This window comes from Leptonychotes weddellii, chromosome 3, assembly GCF_054177405.1.
Source record: "Leptonychotes weddellii isolate Sample4059 chromosome 3, ASM5417740v2, whole genome shotgun sequence".
NCBI classification, from domain to species: domain Eukaryota; kingdom Metazoa; phylum Chordata; class Mammalia; order Carnivora; family Phocidae; genus Leptonychotes; species Leptonychotes weddellii.
The window spans coordinates 91,340,072-91,359,632 of NC_138371.1; positions in this window are offsets into that span (position 1 = coordinate 91,340,072).

A 19,561-nucleotide genomic window follows, 5' to 3' on the forward strand; every position below is an offset into this window, starting at 1 on the left:
CCCATGACCTGATATTATTTCTTCCTTGAATATTTAGAAGAACTTACTGGTAAAACTGTCTGAATTGGTATTTTTAAGCTTTTTAGTGTTGTAGATATTTTTTTTATTTAAATTCAATTAGCCAACATATAGTACATCATTAGGTTTTGGTGTAATTCTAGATATAATTGCTATAATTTTTTTTTAAAAGTAACACATTGGTGCACCTGCGTGGCTCAGTCTGTGGATCAGCTGACTCTTGGTTTTGGCTCAAGTCATGATCTCACGGTCATGAAATAGAGCCTACGTGAAGCTCCCCGCTCCGCAGAGTCACTTGGGATTCTTTCCTCCTCCCTCTCCCTCCGCTCGGCTCCTCCCCCTGCTCGAGCTTTCACTCTCTCTCTCTCTCTAGAAAAATAAACAAATAAAATTTTTTGAAAAATGGTAACTACATTTTTCTTCTTGAATCAGTTTTGGTGATTTTTTTGAAACTGTCCAGTGTGCATTTTCATTTATTGGTATAAGTTGTTCATTAATCTCCTCTAATCTCATTGAATCACGACTCTACCTATACTTACGTCCCCCCTTCATTACTATTATTGTAAACATATGCTTTCTTTAAAGTTCATTTAATTTTTTATCAAGTTTGTCATAAAGATGCTTATTATATTAATGATTTGGAGAAATTAGCTTTTAACATTTTGATGTTAATTTTTCTTTCTAATTTGTTAATTTCTGCTTATTTTTAGATTACATTTTTTCTACAATATTTGTAATTTTTTTTGGTTCTTTTACTATAAAACTTCTTTTTTTTGGATTTTCTTTATTCATTTGACAGAGAGAGCGAGAGACCACAAGCAGGGGGAGCAGGAGAAGGAGAGGGAGAAGCAGGCTCCCTGCTGAGCAGGGAGCCCGCTGCGGGGCTCGAGCCCAGGACTCTGGAATCATGACCTGAGCCAAAGGCAGATGCTTAACCATCTGAGCCACCCAGGCGCCCCTATAAAACTTCTTTACTAGGATGCTTTTCCAATTAAATTTCAATCTTCCTTTTTTCCTAAGTAATGAAATGTTATTTAACACAAACACATATGTCCATGTTTCCCTTCAAAAACTGCCATCTACACACGTCTTATCAATTTTGTAATGTATTGCTTTCATTACTGTTCTGTTTCATTTTCTAGCTTTTATTATGAATTTTTATTTGAGCCATGAATTATTTAGGTGTGGTGCTTTTAAATTTTTGGATCTCTTTTTAAGTTATAGTTTAGTTTTTTATAACAGAGTTAATTTTATTTTAGTTAGCAAATCCAGTCTGTAGAAAACCAGGAATTAATTTTTAAAGAGTCATATTATGGCTTTATAAGGTAAATTGCATACATATTTCATGAGCACTTAAGAAAAAGGAATATTCTCTAATTGTTCTGTATCACGTTTTGTATATATCCATTATTTCAAGTCTGTTAATTGGGTGATTCAAATCTTTGTGTCATCTGTCCCTGTTCTCTTTCGAAAAAAAAAAAACCTTTGTTCATCTGATCTAACCTTTCCTGGGAGAGATGTATTTCAAGCTCCTAACAGGAGGCACCTTAGTGGCTCAGTCAGTTAAGCATCCTACTCTTGATTTCGGCTCAGGTCATGATCTCAGGGTAGTGAGATCAAGCCCCATGTTGGGCTCCACAATGGGTATGGAGCCTGCTTAGGATTCTCTCTCCCTCTCCATATGCCCTCCCCTCCATGCTCTCTTTCTCTCTCTTAAAAAAAAACAAAAAAATAAAAGCTCCTAACAGGATGATCAATTTTTCGCACTTTCATAATTTTATCATACTTACAGTATTTGCTTTTATTGCCATGGTATTAAAGTTTAGGATTTTATATTATCTTGAATTGAAACTCTTATCATTTTGTAGCAGCCATTTTGTCCTTAATAACTTTTTTACCTTAAATTTTATTTTTCTGGGCGCCTGGGTGGCTCAGTTGGTTAAGCGACTGCCTTCGGCTCAGGTCATGATCCTGGAGTCCCGGGATTGAGTCCCGCATTGGGCTCCCTGCTCGGCAGGGAGTCTGCTTCTCCCTCTGACCCTCCTCCCTCTCATGCTCTCTGTCTCTCATTGTCTCTCTCGCAAATAAATAAAATCTTAAAAAAAATAAATAAATAAATTTAAATTTTATTTTTCTGATATTAACAGAGCCACTCCAGTTTTTGTTTGTTTGTTTATGATGATATTGCATATTTTTTTGTATCTTAATTTCATTTTTCTACCTCTTTATATTTTGGGTAAGTGTCACATAAACAGCAGATTAAATTTTTAAATTTCTAACAGTTGTTTGATGACCTCTATCTCTTAACTGGACTGCTTTGCCAGTTAACATGTGTTTTCATTTCTATATATACATAAATACTTGAATTTACCATATTTTCTTTTTTTTTTTTTAAGATTTTATTTATTTATTTGATAGAGACACAGCGAGAGAGGGAACACAAGCAGGGGGAGTGGGAAAGGGAGAAGCAGGCTTCCCGCGGAGCAGGGAGCCTGACGCAGGACTCAATCCCAGGACCCTGGGATCATGACCTGAGCCAAAGGCAGACGCTTAACGACTGAGCCACCCAGGCGCCCCTTGAATTTACCATAGTTTCAAGCTTATCCATGTTACCCTGATTTCTTTGCAATTTTCTTCCCTCCTTTCCATCTTCATTTCAAAATTTCTACCCATATTCTTTTGAAGTTGTATCATATATTTAGATTATTTTAACAATTATGGTTAAAGTTAAACACTCATCCTGTATTCATCGGGATAAAATTAGTGATGCTACAATATAAGCAATCCTCAGTATCAGTGACTTAACCCATCAAAATTTATTTCTTGCTATGCAGAGACCACTACAGTTAGTGGTTCTCAATAACCCAGGCTACTATGAGGACATCAGGAGGCAAGGGGGGCAAAGGGTGTGCAAGTGACTTGTCAGGGCCTTAGCCCTGAAGTGACAGATACACACCACTCTCAGTCACATTTCCTTGCCCAGAAATAATCACATGGCCCTTCCAAACTGCAAGGGACCTGGGAAGTAAGGTGTTTGGGAAGAAGAGCTGAGATACTGTGGAGCACTCTTAACGGTCTACCACACATGTTTAACCCAACAGAGTCTGAGCCGAATCAACATCTCCATCCTTCTACCATACAATTTAGGGATACTAGAATACTTCAACTCTGATCATCTTTCCTTCATACCGGTCACAGTTGCCCAGTGACATATTTCGTAATAATATTGTTTTTTAATTCTTTGATTAAATGTTATTTTTTTATTACTATGACTGCTACTACTATTTTCTTATGGTCATTGCTTATTTGATTTTCCATGTTTCATCAGTTTCTTTGTTCACTCTCTAGTTATTCCTTTTGGACTCAGTTTCCTTCAGTAGATCCTTTGAAAGTTGCATTGCCAAACATCAACTCAAGGAAAACTCTCTTTCTTTCTACTGAAAATATTTCTATTTTTCACTTGTTCTAAAACAACAATTTGTCGAGGCACAGAGATGTGTGTTGGCATTTACTTCTCAGTAAGTTGAAGATATCACCGCATTGTTCTGCCTTCTATTATTACTTTGAGAAGTTTGCTATAATTTTAGTTATTCTTCTATCGCAGGTAATCAGTCTTTCCCTCTGACGGCTCTTAAGAGCTTCTTTTGTCTTTGATGTTCCATAGTTTACTGCAATAAATCTACAATAAATACACTGGAGATTTCTAACTTACTGAATGCAGTAACTTACGTTTTCCATTAATTCTGAAAATGTTGACTCATTTACTTCACAGGAATGTGTGTTTGTCTTCATTTCATCCTCCATATCTCTTAATTTCTTTTCATATTTCCTGTCATTTGACTCTCTGTGCTCCAGTCTTCATTTCAGATTCAACTTTTAAGGTGTTGCTTTTTTTCTTTAGTTTCTGTAATCTAATCCATCAAGTTTTTTAATGTCAATGATGATGATTTCCATTTGTGTATCTTCCAGGTCTTTCTTCAAATGTGCCCACACTGTTTTTAGAATATGTTGTTTTTTTCCCATGTCTTCTCTGTTCTTTATTTCTAAAATAGTCTTACTTAATATATTGCATGATAATTCTATTACCTCAAGTTCCTCTGAATCTCATTCCATTTTTTTGGTTTTATAAAGAGCTAACTCACTCACTATGGTTGTTTCATCGTGTGTTTTATTTTTATTTTTTTAATATTTTTTAAAGGTTTTATTTATTTACTTGACAGAGAGAGAGAGAGCACAAGGAAGGGGAACAGGAGAGGGAGAAGCAGGCTCCCGGCTGAGCAGGGAGCCCAATGTGGGGCTCGATCCCAAGATCCTGAGATCATGACCTGAGCCGAAGGCAGATGCTTAACCGTCTGAGCCACCCAGGTGCCGCTCATTATGTGTTTTAATATATTATATTGTGTTGTGGCTCATTTCATCATGCACTGCAAAATACTGAATTATGCATTTAGGGAGATGGGTTCTTTTTCTACAGAAATGTGAGGTGGCATAGTTTGAAGGTATGTCAATTTCTTTGTTTGGGATTTTCCAGAACACAAAAGAAGTGCAAATTTTAGCTCCAAACCTGTTTAGGCCTATATCTTAGAATCACAGTGTTCTTCCATGCTCCTCTCCTGACTCTTATGGACAATTATGGAGTGGTTTGAGAACCACTGCCATAGGACTGAAATATCCAGTTAGTTCAGAAGAAAGTACCTCATTTCTAACCCTCATAAAGTTTGATTAATTTCTCAGGAGGGATCAGAAGGAAGCCCAGCATCATGTCATATCACTCCCATCCACCAAATTGCATGAGTTCATTATGCTCATTTGGGAATTAGCATTGTCAGCACACTCTTCAGTCAAATCAAGGGTGGTCTTTTAGGAATCTGTTTCATGCCTGGGGCTGAGTCACTGAGATAGATATCCTTCAACATCTTTCCATTGTCATGACTCAAGCAGTCCTGTCGATAAGAATCTAGCCTGTCCTTTGAGTGTATACTGATGTTAGAATAAGAGTTCTTGAAGGACAAACCAAAAATAAGACAATGAAACTCCCAAGGAAAATCATTTTGGGACAAGAAATTTGGCAGAATGGGCTGAACTAGTAGTCAGTATAAAAGATAAAGTAGCTGGTAGTTCTAGGTTTTGCATGAGCTGGCCCCAGCTGTCTGGCTTTCTGTTGATCTGCTCTCCTCTCCTTCCTGCACTAGAGTGAGTGTGTGCGGTGAGAAGCAGACATCAGTGGCTGGAAAGAACCACTTCACAAGGGCCCTGCAGCTTTGCTGTGGTTTGCCACCCCCACCCCCTGCAAAAGCTGGCAATGAAAGCAGAAGCATGTAGAGAGGGAAAAGAGCCTCGAGATGAGTGGTGTGGACAAGGTGGCCCTGGAGCCACTGGCCTGCCATCTTGATTCACGTGAGAAGGTACCCCTGCCCTCATCATGGACTTGCATGACCCTCTCAGGTGTCTTTGGAAGAAGTAAGTTGGTACAGATATTACAAGAAAAGATTGAGCTTCATGCTGCTGGAACAGTTGGGTGCTCGTGACATTCAGATTTTGTGGAACATTTTATTCATTAATGGATTAAACCTGGATATCCTGGTTAAGATATTCCAGACCTTGTCCAGGCTTATTCTGAATTCTGGAGCAGCCCCCATGTGTATCATTCTGAAATCACTATCCCTAAGAAATATTAAGACCAGTCAAAATAAATATCATCTACTGTGTTCCTTTCCTACTCAATTTCTCTGTATCTTCATACATTGTCATCTTCTATATTTCTATTAGATGAGAGGTGTGTTTCTTCTTTTAAGGAGGGTATTCTGTCTTGTCATGCCTTCCCATCTGCCTTCTCTAGGAGTTTTTCCTATTAATAATTCCCTTTCTTTCGCACATTATATGTTTCCTTCCCTTCCTGGCAATTTTCCTCTGCTGATAAACATGTTTGAGCCCCTAGATCCTAAAAGCAAACAAAAGACAAACTGAATGCTTGATCCACTCACACCAACTCCTCAGTTCCTTGGACACTGGTAGCCACTCAGCTATTCATTCTCCCTGTGTTTTCCCTTCTTAAAAAGACTAAGGAGGGACCCCATCCCAGTAGTATGCCACAAGGATCTAGAGTATTCATGCATTTTATTCACGTTGTGGTATAAGGCAGAGTCACCAAAGCCAAGGGTCGGTCTAGAAGTTAAGTCAAGCGCACACCAAGAAATCTATGGGCCAGGTTCCCAAATCTAAAAGAGGCCATCTTAAAGTAGGGGAAGGTCAAATGGGAGCCAGCCAGAAAACCCAGGTGGCCCCGGGGAATGAAGCATAGGGGGAGACACCAGTAATTCTGGAGCCAGTGAGGAGCTACTACTGTGCATAATCAGTCCCTGGTTTTGGGGGTTTCAGGTGCTTATTCAAGATAATCATAGGAAAAACAAGAAACAATAAGCAAGGGAATATTGGAACTTGAACTTTGGGCTTTCATTGTTGTTTCTATTTTTCTGCTGCTGCAGACTCCAATCCAAGACCCCAGTGGTCCTGAATTCACATGTGTGTGTATCAGCTGATGTTCCCGAGGACCCATGTAGATGGCCGCCACGAGAGACAGCTGAAAGTGGACCAGGACTCCTACACTTGGTATTTTTCTTAACCTTTTCATCTAGATCTTCTGTCTAGAATCAAGACAAATTCCCCTTAACCTGCTCAGAGGCCTAAAGGTTCCTTCCTTTCTTGACCATGAGAAGACAGAAATGAAAAGGATTCCCAGGTGCTAATGTTGCTGATGAAGGTGATATCTGAGAAGAGGAGGGATACCAAAGGCCCTGTCACTGAAAACCATTATCTTATAAGTATCTCCCAAATAAATATACTTTTAATTTTTCAGATTAAAACACACACGGGCATAGTGATAGCTTCCAAATGCTACTCTGGGTCAGTCCTTGAATAGACATAATGTTAGTGCTCAAGGTTGGATCAGTCTAGGAAAAACAACTGAACCTATATATCTTCTCTCTCTTTTTGTTTTCAAGAGATCATCCGTGTTTTTTTTCCCCAGTCAAAATTTTCAACAAGCCGCTGTTCTTCTAAACATACTTATCTGTCAGCAGTGAGCTTTGATTCCTGTGGTGTTGATCTTCAGCAAAGACATGGGCTTGCTTTTGAAAAACAAAAGTACATGCTAGTGTATCTTAGCTGCCAGGGTTTCTGCTCATTTTCTCTGAGTGCAGATTCACTCACCTCCCCTGACTCAGCCTCAGCCTTACCCCAGCAGGCGTTATTATTCAAAACTGCGTAATCTCTTCCTCCATTACCAGAGATCTGTCTGGAGAATATCAGACATCTTTATTTAACCTTCTAGTTCCCTCACAGCCCCATGCAGCTTTCCGCATGGGTGGTGATAAGGACTCTCTGGGCCTCCTGAGGCCAGCTCTGTTCACGCTGGTGACAAAGGGACCCCTCTGGGCGCCTGCTGCTACATGTGCTCACTGCGTCTTTGTGAGGAGGCCTGATAACGGTGGTCTCTCAACGCTTACTCTTCTTTCAGTGAAGGGTGAGAAGTGCCTCGGGGATTCATGTTACCTCATAAAAGTTACCTCAAAAGAGGCTGGATGAAAAGCAGGGTTGCTCCCTGAGGGGAAATTGTAGGAGTGTGGACAGGTACAGAAATGATGGCAAAAAATGTTAGCTATCCTCCCCCCATTTCTCTCTCTCTCTTTCTCTCTGTCCATCTCTTTCTCTCTCTCTGGTTTTCCACCTCTGCCTCCACCCACCCACCCACACACCTTACAGTATTCCCTTTTCTAAAATCTATTTATCTCTTGTATGGAGATGCCAAGGAAGGGTCCGAACCCTAATTTAAAAAAAAAAAAAAATGGTGCCCTCCTCCTCTCAGCAAGAGAGGAACTGGTGAAAAATCTTTCCATGGATCTGCTCACAGTCACTTCTGGGCCTCTGGACTCAGTGATTTGTAAAAGTTCCTATCCCTCTTTTACCCATTCTATCTACCTAATCTTTCTGATTCTTATCACTGAGCAAATGTCTTCTCCCATGGACAAATCCAACGTTAACCTCTGTTGACCGCAGCTTTACATACAGCTCAGAGTCTAAGTGTGTTTGTTGGATTCTGGGGATTCAAAAATATGTACAGGAAACCCCTATTCCCAGACTGTTTCTGAGTTGACTGAGGAGCTATGACGTGGACTAATCTTTGTGAGAGAAAGGCCATTATTGTGAGGAAATTGAGGCTCGAGGAGTTTAAGGGATGTGTAGCTGTTCATGTTTGGAGTCATAATTTGAATTTAAGTTTGCTGATGACAAAAGTTTCATTCTTTTCAAATCATCATATGGTCTCCAAAGATACATACACAAAGTTAAATAGCAGGGCAAGTAAATGATCATAGCTCAAGGGAAGAGTGGTTGTCACAAGGCTTCCCATGCACATTTGAATGCCAAAGAATCCTCACAGGCAACAGTCCATACCCTTCCTGGGCTTAATCCCCAGATGGACACCAGCTGCTGAAATGAAGATGGAGAGGGAAGAAATGTTAAGACCAAGTCAAAGGGAGGCATTTAAAACTAAAGAATGCCTAGAGAGCTTTTCTCAAACAAAAGTTCACCAAGAAGTTAGGGAGGTTTTTTCTATGTTATGCTTAGAAGGTCAAATAGCACAGAGAATGAGACAGTAGGTAGCCAAGAAAATTTACATTAGAAAAAGTAGATTTCTGGTTTTTTTTTTTATTAACTCACACATTCTTGTTTCAAAAGAAGAAAGAGCTAAAGCTACAGAAACACCCTTAATGAAAATCCCCGCTTCAACTATTGCCAGTTCAAGAAACTGAGAACAAATGGTACCCGGAATTAGCCTGGTGGGCCCAATGTAATCACATGAACACTCGAAAGCAGAGACTCTCCTGGCTAAAGTCAGAGAAATGGGATAGGAAAGAGGCAGAAGAGATTCCAAGCACCAGAGGGGCTCCACCTGCTGTTGTTGGCTTTGACAGTGGATGGAGCCACCAGCCAGAGAGTGCAAGTGGCTTTTACAAGATAAAAGTTGGTTGAAACCTGGCTGACCACCAGCAAGTGAACAGGAACTCAGTCCTACAGAATCATGGACCTGAGTTCTACCAACAACCTGAATGAGCCTGGGAACAGATTCTCTCCTAGAGCCTCCAGCAAGGAATTCAACTCCGTCAGATCCTCCATTTTAGATTTTGAACCTCAGAGCGAGCAAACAGCTGGATTTCTGGAGAACAAAACTGTGAGCTAATAAATTCATGTCGTTATAAGCTGCAAACTTTATGGCAACTTGTTAGAACAGCAATAGAAAATAAACATAGACCTGATTCCTTCTCTCCTGGAGTTTGCATTCTAGTGGGTCAGGTAAAAATGAAATAAGCTGAAAAAACAATCGCAGAGTGTAAAATAATTGCTGTGGGAGAAATAAGCAAACAGATGAAATGGAGAAGGCCCTAGGGGACCTGTATAATAAGAACCGTCGGTAAAAGTGATATTTAAGCTGACCAAAGGAAGGGAAGGAGCAGGCCGCTCAAAGAACCAGAACAAGAGCATCCCATGCAGAGGGAACAGACATGCAAAGGCATTGAGGTATGGAACAGCTCAGGGTATTCAAGAAACCAAAAGATGTCCAGTTAGGTCAAGCATAACAAAGGGCAGAATTTAGAAAAATGAGGTTGTAAAGACAGGCCAAGCAGAGAGCGTGCGGTGCCTTATAATTAAAAATTGGGATTTTATTCTAAGTTCAGTAGGAAATCCTTGTAAGCTTTTAAGCAGAAGAGTGCTATTGAGGATAGGATTCTGAAACAGAATAAGGACATTAGTAACAAAACTGGAGAAATTCAAAAAATGTCCTCAGTTTAGTTAACACTGTTGCACCCCAATGCTGAGTTCTTCATGTTGGTGATTTTGTCACGGTTATGTAAGGTGTGAACGTTAGTGAGGGCTGGGTGAGGTTTTGTGCGAGCTCTCTGTACTGTCTTTGCAACTCTTCTGCAACCCTAGAATTATTTCAAGATGAGAAAGAAAAAGAACCACTTTTTAAGTTAGGAAGGTCATGCTTATGTCTCCAGTGGAGTATAGGTCGTAGAGGCTACCAGCAAGAGGGTGACTACTGTTAGGAAATGAATTCAGTAACCCAGTGACAGACAATGGAGCAGAGAATTTGCTAAGAGGCAAGTTCAAAATCTGTGTTTGAAGTAGAATCCCCAGGACCTAATGACAAATGAGGTGCGTGCGCCTTTGTGCGCGTGTGTCTGTGTGCACGCGCGCGTGAGTGTACACGTGTATTCACTGTTGGAAGTGAGCTGTGAAGGAAGGAGAAAAGGCAAAGTCTGGGTTTCTGGGCTGAGAAACTAGGTAGTGGCCTCATTTACTAATGGGGAGGCTGCAGAGTGCAGGGAGAAAAGAAGAGGAGTTTGTAAGATGGATGGGCCTTTAAATGAAAGTTCAGGTGTGCTTGCAGGTGAGGTTGGGGCTGGAGATGTATGTTAGGTAGCTGGGAGCAGAAACTTGATATTTAAAATGCTGCTCCCTTGTGGTAGGAAGAAAAGAGGCATCTATTTCTTACAAACAACCAAGAAAGGTGACTTCTAGGAGAGAACCTCATAAAGTCGGACCAGCAGCTTCAAGCTAGAGAGTGGAAGACTGTCCACTGGAAGGAGGATATTTTTAAATTTTCACTGTGGCTTTTTCTTTTTTGGTAAAGTTCTTATCAGAAATGCCATGATGTCACAGTTCTGCTCAGCAGAACCAAGGAAAGAAATTATCTGTTTATGCTTGAGCCAGAGTAAAAGGGGGAGCGTAATGGCAGGTGAGTAAAGATTATTAACCATCTATGGAAGAGACTCTGGGGACAGAAATTTTGTTTGTTTTTTGAACCAGGGGCTACTCTTTTCAGTGACTACTTCACATATGTATGTGTGTGTGTGTGTATACACATATACACAAAATAGATAATTGATATATATATTTACAAAATACATATGTATATTTATATCTATATATTCACAAAACAAGACAGCCATTTCTTCATACCAGACATTCTGGCACAGAAATTGTGGCTTGTGAAAATCGTTGCTGAGTTTCTCATTAGAAAATCCATAAAGAAATTTCTGGGTAGCATATTTTAATTTAAAGTGCAAGACATTTTATATTATTCCCCCAAATCAAAGTATTAAGATTGGATGCTCTTAGTGAAGCATTGATGAAGTCTCAATTAGGGTGACAGCCAAATGAGAGGATGGAAAAATGTCCATACTTAACAGACTTATAATGTTTCTAAGCCAAGGATGAAGGAGAATTCCCCTCATTACCTTCTTTTCTTAGAATGATCGCATAGGACACTCACTTCATTGGTCTCTAGTCCAATTACAGAGTTCAATGCCCATCTCCTTCTACACAATGCATGAACTGAGGTTTTAATAAAAGACTAATCCAGACATCAAAGACAAAACCTGGACCACCATCTCCATGTAGCTTGGATTATGTTGCAAAATGGATGACCTGACGTTCTTGGTTAGTTTGTTCAACAGCTACAGCAGAAACACACTTTCCCTTTAATTAATTAAAAATAAAACCATTTAAATTTTAGATCTGTTGTATAATATAATGCCACAAATATCTATTTTGAAATAAGAAATATATATTTATTATTCTAGGAAGAGTAATTTGGTATCACTGGGATGAATTCAACTTTGTTTTCCAAGCGGAAATTTTTTCGAATAAATTTATACTTACTGAGTTTGATTTAGGAACTTGAAGACAGGTGCCCTTTCCTGCACAAGTTCTTTTGTTTTCATTTGAACCTGCTGAAGAAAACAGGGTCGCAGAATGTTAGATTACAACTCCTGGCCCATGGCCTTAGGAGTCTGCCCCAGACTTTTCTAGTACTCTCATGCTGTGGAGCACGGTGCTGCAACGTGAGAAAGCTGGAGATGCTTGAATGTTCAGTTCTTTCCAAATGCCACCACTGTGGCTCTCCCCTGTAGACTACTCCTCATTTCCCCTGAGCACTGTCTAGCTTTCCACTGTTAAGCAGTGTGTCCAACCCCGGCTGTCTACTACTCTAGGCATCAATTCCTTTGCTGTTGACCTTGGCTGCATGGGCAGATTAATAGTGCCCTGGCATAGACTGCTTTTCACAGGGCAGTTGCTTAAGTATCAGAGTCCAGATGGAAACAAAAAAGAAATAGAAAAAGCTCTTTATTAGCCAGGGAGTTGTTGGTGCTACCTGCTGAGTCTTTTGAGAGGAGCTCCCAGACCAAGCTGACCCTTCAAGGAAAGAGGGAAGATATCCCATGAAGCAATTGTACAAGCCTCTTAGTGGAACTCCGTTCTTTAAATGGATCACCTGGTGTTTGACATCACTTCCTTGCTTAAAAGCATTACCATTTTCTGTGTTTTAACTTGGTTATCTTTTTGCAGGCTGAACCCCCTGCTGAACTCTTCAGACATACACTACTCACCCCAGCATACCCTCTCTGGCAGTGGGTAAATGGCAAATAAAAAGGTTCTTTCCATCAAGTCGATTGACGAGGGCAGGTGGCAGGGTACCCAATGATGCTTTTGCTCTCCATGCTGCTTAATGTCGCCAAGATCAAACACAAAGATCATGGGAGGAACAGGTGATCAGCGGGCGATGATAGATGACTGTACTAGGTTCTGGATGAGTTGTACGACTCAGACAAATGGACGGCCCATTTAAAATGACTTCAGAAGTATCAAAGGAGGTTTCTGTAGTTACCGTATGTGCCTTCAGACTCGAACATTATTTTCCAGTCCTGCTGGTGCTACTATTGCAGAGTGAGAAGGAAATGTATAAAAAGGGATTTCTCATCATTCAGACTTCTTCCCGATATGCTTTTTTCAATGCCAAATACAAACTGTATATGTGGGTTTTGGAATGTGCCTGGGACAGTATACCCCTATTCACAGAAATGTTTGTGGAGCACAGGAAAATAGGCATGCTGTGGCCAGCAGGTTTTCGCCAAGAAAATAGATCAGATAATTTTCCCTTGACATTGTCCTTGTTCTCCGCCCCCAACTCAAGAAGGGGTAATCATGAGAGAAGATACATGTCTTTTTAGTTGTTATATTTCTTGACCAATGTTAATTTCCCATACTGAGATTGTTTGTCAACTCCTTTTATTCTGTAGTAGAAATACAAGCAGCTCTCTATGTATAGCTCAAACTTTTCTAATGGTCAAAACAAAGCAAAAATTTCTCCCAAAATTTTATATGACAAATATGTTGTTTTTAAGTACTGGTGTTTTCAATTAATATCATAAAAACTCAAACTGTACAAGAGGCATCACATGAGAAGTCTGTCTCCTTCCCACTTTAAATCTCATTTCCTCGTTCACTCTCTCAGAAATAACCACTATTCCTGAGTCCAACATTTTTTCTAGAAATAGTCTTTATAAAGAATTTATGAAGTATTATATATAATATATAATATGGAAATATATATATATGTGTATGTTTATATAATATGCATGTGTATATATAATACATGTATGTATATATAGAATATATATTACATATTTATTCCTTTTCATTTTGTACACAACTGAAGACCTACTATTCTTGCTGTTCTACATCTTGCTTTTTTCCATTTACCTATTTCTTAGAAATATTTACATAAAGACACATATATGTTTACCTTATTTACAATGCTTATGTATTTTCCATAATATACGCACTCCAAAATTTACTTAGCTTATCCCCTATTGATTGACATTTAGGTTGTTTTCTACTTTTTGCTATTTTAAACAATGCAACACTTAATATTCTTATACAGATTGTTTGCACGTGTTTAAATGTATCTGCAAGAGACATTCCTCAAATGGAAATTACAAGGAAAAAAACTGTGCATTTTTTGACAAAAACTACTGAGAGTAGTTTCCAACAGTCAGTACCGATCTAAACACCAATAATGTATAATATTGCCTATTTCCCCATACATTTTTCAACACAATGTGTATTTACATGTACTTTACTTTGTTCATTTCAGAATGCTATCTTTAAACACTCCTTTTATTAATTTTAAGTGAGGTTGAGTTGGTTTCCATGCAATTTGAGGCCTTTTTTGTGAATTGCTATCTTTTCCCCATTGATTTGAAATGCCACCTACATTTTTTTTTTAAATTATGTAAGCTTTACGCCCAACGTGGGGCTTGAACTCACAACCCCAAGATCAAGAGTTCCATGCTCTACCTCTAGCCAGGTGCCCCATAATGCCACTGACACATTATCTTGAGCCATATGAAATTGCCATTTTCATAGGTCAGGAAGCGTTGAAAATTAGCAGCTTCATATAGTTTAACCAAATAGACAAGCAACAGATGGATGAATAATGCATATCTGTACCAAAGTTTAACTAATGACTTAAAAATACATGACACGATCGCTATTTTCTTTTCTCAGAAATATTTTGGCTGTTCTCCTATCTTACTTTTTTTGTAAACATAAAAAAAAAATTGCATCTTTTTTCCAAACAAACTAATACTGCCATTTTAAAAAAATGTGTATTGAATTACATTCACAGCACAATTTAAAGACAGTATCTTTACACTGTTGAATTTTCATACCCTCTTCTTCTGGAATACGAAAGTTTAATCTTGTAAAAATATCAAATCCTTGATGTTTTTCAGTAGACACTTAAAGTTTTTCTTTTATATAAGTTTTATGTATTTTTATTAATTTTATTCCTAGGCATTTTATAAATATCATGAGATTTTTTTCCTTCTGTTACATTTTCTAATTTGGAGTCTTTAGAGAAAATACTACCTTTGAATATTAACTTTGTAAAATAATAAATAATTTCTTTCTGTTAATAATTTAATTTCATGGTTTTCTCAAATATATGATCGTATCATCTGCTTATAATCATGATGTTGTCTCTACCTCTTACATTTTTATGCCTCTTTTTCTCTCTTATATCTAATTGCATCACCTAGTACTTACAAAACTAATATTTCATTGTTAACCAAGATTCCAGTTTCTGGTTTGAAATAAAGGAAGTATTTATTTATTTCTATGAACATTTTACTAAGCATTTTTATGCAATATGACAGTTAAATTTTATCAAATACTATTTTAGAATACTTTTCACAGATAGTGAAAGGCTTGTATGACATTTCTCCTTTGATCCTTATTAACAGCAAATTTTATTAATAGATTTACTAACGTTGAACCATCCTTGCATTCCTAATGTAATTGCACTTAATTGTAGTAAAGTCTTCTTTCATGTGTTGCTGAATTCCATTTGTTAATGTAATATTTCATTTCAAATTTCATATTAATATTCATAAGTGAGATTGGTTTGTAGCTTTATGGTGCAACATTATCAGTGCAAGAATGGCCTCAGAGGAAAAAGTATCAGAAATTTTCCACCTCTCTCAATTCTCTGGAATAATTTAAACAACGTTTCAGCAATTTTTGCTGTGATTGCTCCCTGGCTAGAAGTCTGAAGGGCAGTGAGACTCTGTACTTCCGTACTCCTCTAACCTTGTAAATACCTCCATCCATGCAGGTTTTTTAAACTAAACTTACAGTACCTCTCAGGGGAGCTAGGGAGGAAATGGGCAGCTGCATCTGCTCACTTGCAATGTTGCCCTTGACAAAGTCCAGGACTCAGTGTTCTCTCCTAAGAAAAGAAAGAGGTGGACAGATCTACTTGAGAATCCATAGCTTCCGGTTGCTGAACTGCTCCTGAAACATTGGAGGTTGCTATTTTACTTATGCCTCTTCTGAAGCTGGGAACCTTTCCATGAAATGTACATTTCGAAAGAAGGCAAGAGAAAGGGCGGGGGAAGGAGAGGAAGGAGGAAGAAGGAGAGTAAAAATAGTCTTTCAAGATAACTAAATCATTCTAAAGTTATCAGCGGATATAGATGCATCCAGCATTGCAAAAAGTGGCAGGAATATTCATTATTTTGAACATACTATGAAATATTTGCCAATACTTTCATAGCTTTATTCCCTGGTAGTAGAAAGTAATCTCCCCCATGGTATTTATCCCCTTGTCATATGGGCCAAGGACCAAGACTACATTCTACTCAGACCAGCATGAGTATCCCTAGATGTCCAGATATGTGTGATAGGAAAAACCTATTCATTTTTACCTTGGTAGCTTCCATTTCTAAATACTAAACTCCCTCCCTTGCTATAAAGTATAAAATCAAACACTAATTATAGATGCACTCTAATGACAGGAGATTACCTAGAAAAGTCCACTTATAGGGCAAAGGAGCATATCTCTATATTATAATATTTGGAATTGTGAATGCACTCAGCATTTGTTCTGTGACATTAACCGTTATCCGTTAACCAGTTAGACAGTGAATGCTAATGGTAGAGAAATGCAAAAAAGATGTAAATATTCATGATGTTGCAGGAAGTATAAATATAAAATGTGATTTCTGCTGCTTCCCACTGGGAGCTATAAGTAAAGCAAGTACAAGGGAAGGACAGCCTGTTCGTGAACATGAGCACAGCAGCAAGTTGTGTGGGAAGGCAAAGTCACAGGATTTTATGGTTCTTAACTATTCCAGCCCTCAAGTGTCATTGTCTGTGACTTGGCCATGAGTGATGAGAGCCGACCTTGTCTTTGTCAAGATTTTATTGGGAGCACTGAAAAGCACATCGCCTACCACCTACTGCCATGATGCATTGGAAATCTCTAGGACACCAAGGCAGGCAGGCGAAGGCTGCTGGTGGTCTCAGAATTATTGCCAATTGCTGAGCTGAAATTGTTGTTTGAATCACATTCCCATGTCTTCATTCAGCAAGGTGGAAAACAGCTCATTGTTCACACATCCTACAGTTGAGAGGAAATTCTAAGCAAAAGTTTGCCATGGAAACTGCCAGCAAGATGTGACTAAGTGGCATTAAATTGTAGAACGTATTTTACAATACTTAGCAATGTTTATGAACTAGGTATGTGGTAAGGGCCATGGACAAATAAAATAAGGAGTATAAATATTCTTAAACTAAGTTGCCATGACAGAAGAGACAGGGGCTAAGGCAGAGATCCTGTTTTGGAAGAAGAGCCACTTTATCATGCTAAAAATGCTCTTTCATACTATAAAATTTATATTATTTAAAAAAAAACAGGGGTTCCTGGGTGGCTCAGTCGGTTAAGCGTCTGCCTTCGGCTCAGGTCATGGTCTCAGGGTCCTGGGATCAAGTCCAGCATCAGGCTCCCTGCTTAGCGGGGAGTCTACTTCTCCCTCTCCCTCTGTTCCTACTCTCTTTCTCTCTCTCTCTCACTCACTCTCTCTCTCAAAATAAATAAATAAAATCTTTAAAAAAACCAAATAAATAAATAAAAAATAAAAAAACAAAACGGTAAGACTACTTTCACTTTCCTTTTTTCTAGTAGGAATTGTAATCATAAGTTGTCTAGAAAACCGTAAATATTTAAAAGCCATATGGAGTGAAGAAGTATGTTTTTAATGCAAGTAGCATTCTAGAACATTTGTCCTACAAGATGACCTGGAGTTGCTCCTTTAAATACAGTCTGGAGTTAAGCCTTGCTCAGAGTGGCAAACATGGTAACTGAACTGGGACCCTGAAGATGGGCGTCCAGATTTGCCACTATGAGCTGGGTGATCTTGGGCAGGGTATTTAATCTTGAGACATAGTTCTCTTTATCTAAAGAATGAGCACGATAATATCCACACTACTTATCTCATAAATTGCTGGGGGAAATAATGGAAGGTAATTGCTATCAAAGTGTTTTTGTTAAAACATGACAGAATAACTAAAATGCTAAAAACTTGTTCATTTATTCCACAAATGTTTCACTAAGTGCCTAAGATATGATGGTCCCACTATAGATGCAAGGCATTCAATGGTTAACCAAACAGTTCTTGCTCTATGATCTTACATCTTAGGGGAGGATAAAAACATAAATAAATTAACTATACGTATATAATCATTGATAGTGACAAGTGCTAAGAAAAATAATAAAGCAGGGAAATAAAATAGGGAGTGATTGTATTTGAGTACAGAAATGCTTCTGGACAAGTTGTCAGTGAAAACTTTTCTGAAGAGAGATCTTAATTACATCAGAGATGAGCCATGTGAGGAGCGGGGGCATAAGAATTAATGATTAAAAGAATAACAAGTCCAAAGAATGGAGGCACAAACGTATTTGGTGTGTTTGAGCAATAATAAGAACACCAGTGGGACTGGAGCAGAGAGAGAAGAGGAATAAGAAATGAGATTGGAAACGCAACCAGGGCACATCATGTGTGTGGCCATGATAATGACTTAGGATGCTCTTTCAAGTGTGATGGGAAACTATTGGAAGGTCATGAGCAATTGAGGCCCATGCCCTGATTGCTGCTTTCCAAGGATTATTTTTGCTGCCAGGCATGGATAGAAATAGAGGTTTCTGCAAAAATACAGTTCACAGATGATGGTGGCTTGGAGTAAAGCAGGTGCAGGGGAGGTAATAGATTTGAAAGTGTTTTGAAAGTAGAGCCTGATGAGATGTGAGAGAAATTCCTTATATCTTGGTGGAGTAGACCCTTGAGTGTTGCTGTGGCTGCTCCCTGGCTAAAAGTCTGAAGGGCAGTGAGCCTTTATATTTCTGGGCTCCCTGACCTGATAGATGCCTCCCTCCATGCAGGTTATTTTGAACAACCAGAGTATCTCTGGGAGGAACTAGGGAGGTAATTGGGCAGTCACATCTACTCATTTGAAGTCTTGGGTCTATCTACCCTTCACATGATTGTTTACTGGCTGGTACCAAACCAAAGGACAAGCAACCTCCAACTCAATAGAAGATATAATCTATTTCTTGGTGGGAAGCTGAGAGTAAGGAGCTGGAGAGCCTGTTTTGAACATTTAAAGTGAGGGGAGCTATAAAATGGTGTAAACTGTTTGATCGGAGAATAGAAAAGTCAATTGACTAAGGAAATGTAGTGAGACTAATAATGACCAACTCAAAATTACTGGTGATTATTTAACATTAGACCAGTTAGCATGGCTGTGTATTTTTTGTATCCATGTACAGCGGCTTGCAGTCAGGAACCCAGTGGTAAGAGAGCTGGATTTCACCAGTTGGGCTTTTGCCAGGAAGTATCAGGCAAGGGAAAGGAGAAAGAAAAAAAGTTGAAGAGCCATGAAATAGAAACTGGGTAAAGAGACATGACAGAATGGTGATGGACACTGAAAAGGTGGTCAGGTCAATAGATGGAAGGACTATTGGAGCACACACACCACGGGGAATATTTGAGAAATATAGAAAGTGTTCGGAAATAGAATCCTTGAGATTGGTGGTGCCATTATTGATAATTGACCAGGTTTGGGGTGTGATGCTGGGCATGTGTGGCTACATAGACTCTATAATGTAAGGAAAACAGGCATTCAGCAAGTATTCTTGGCTGGTGATTGATTCCAATAGTGGCTTTCCTATTGACTTTGAGACTCTTTATTCTTTGTAGAGCATTTTATATTTGCATGGTTTCTCCCTTTATTAACCATGTGTTAAGTTTGAAGTGTCTAGGATATTTTCTCTGAGAAGATGGGATAATGGGGCAAATTC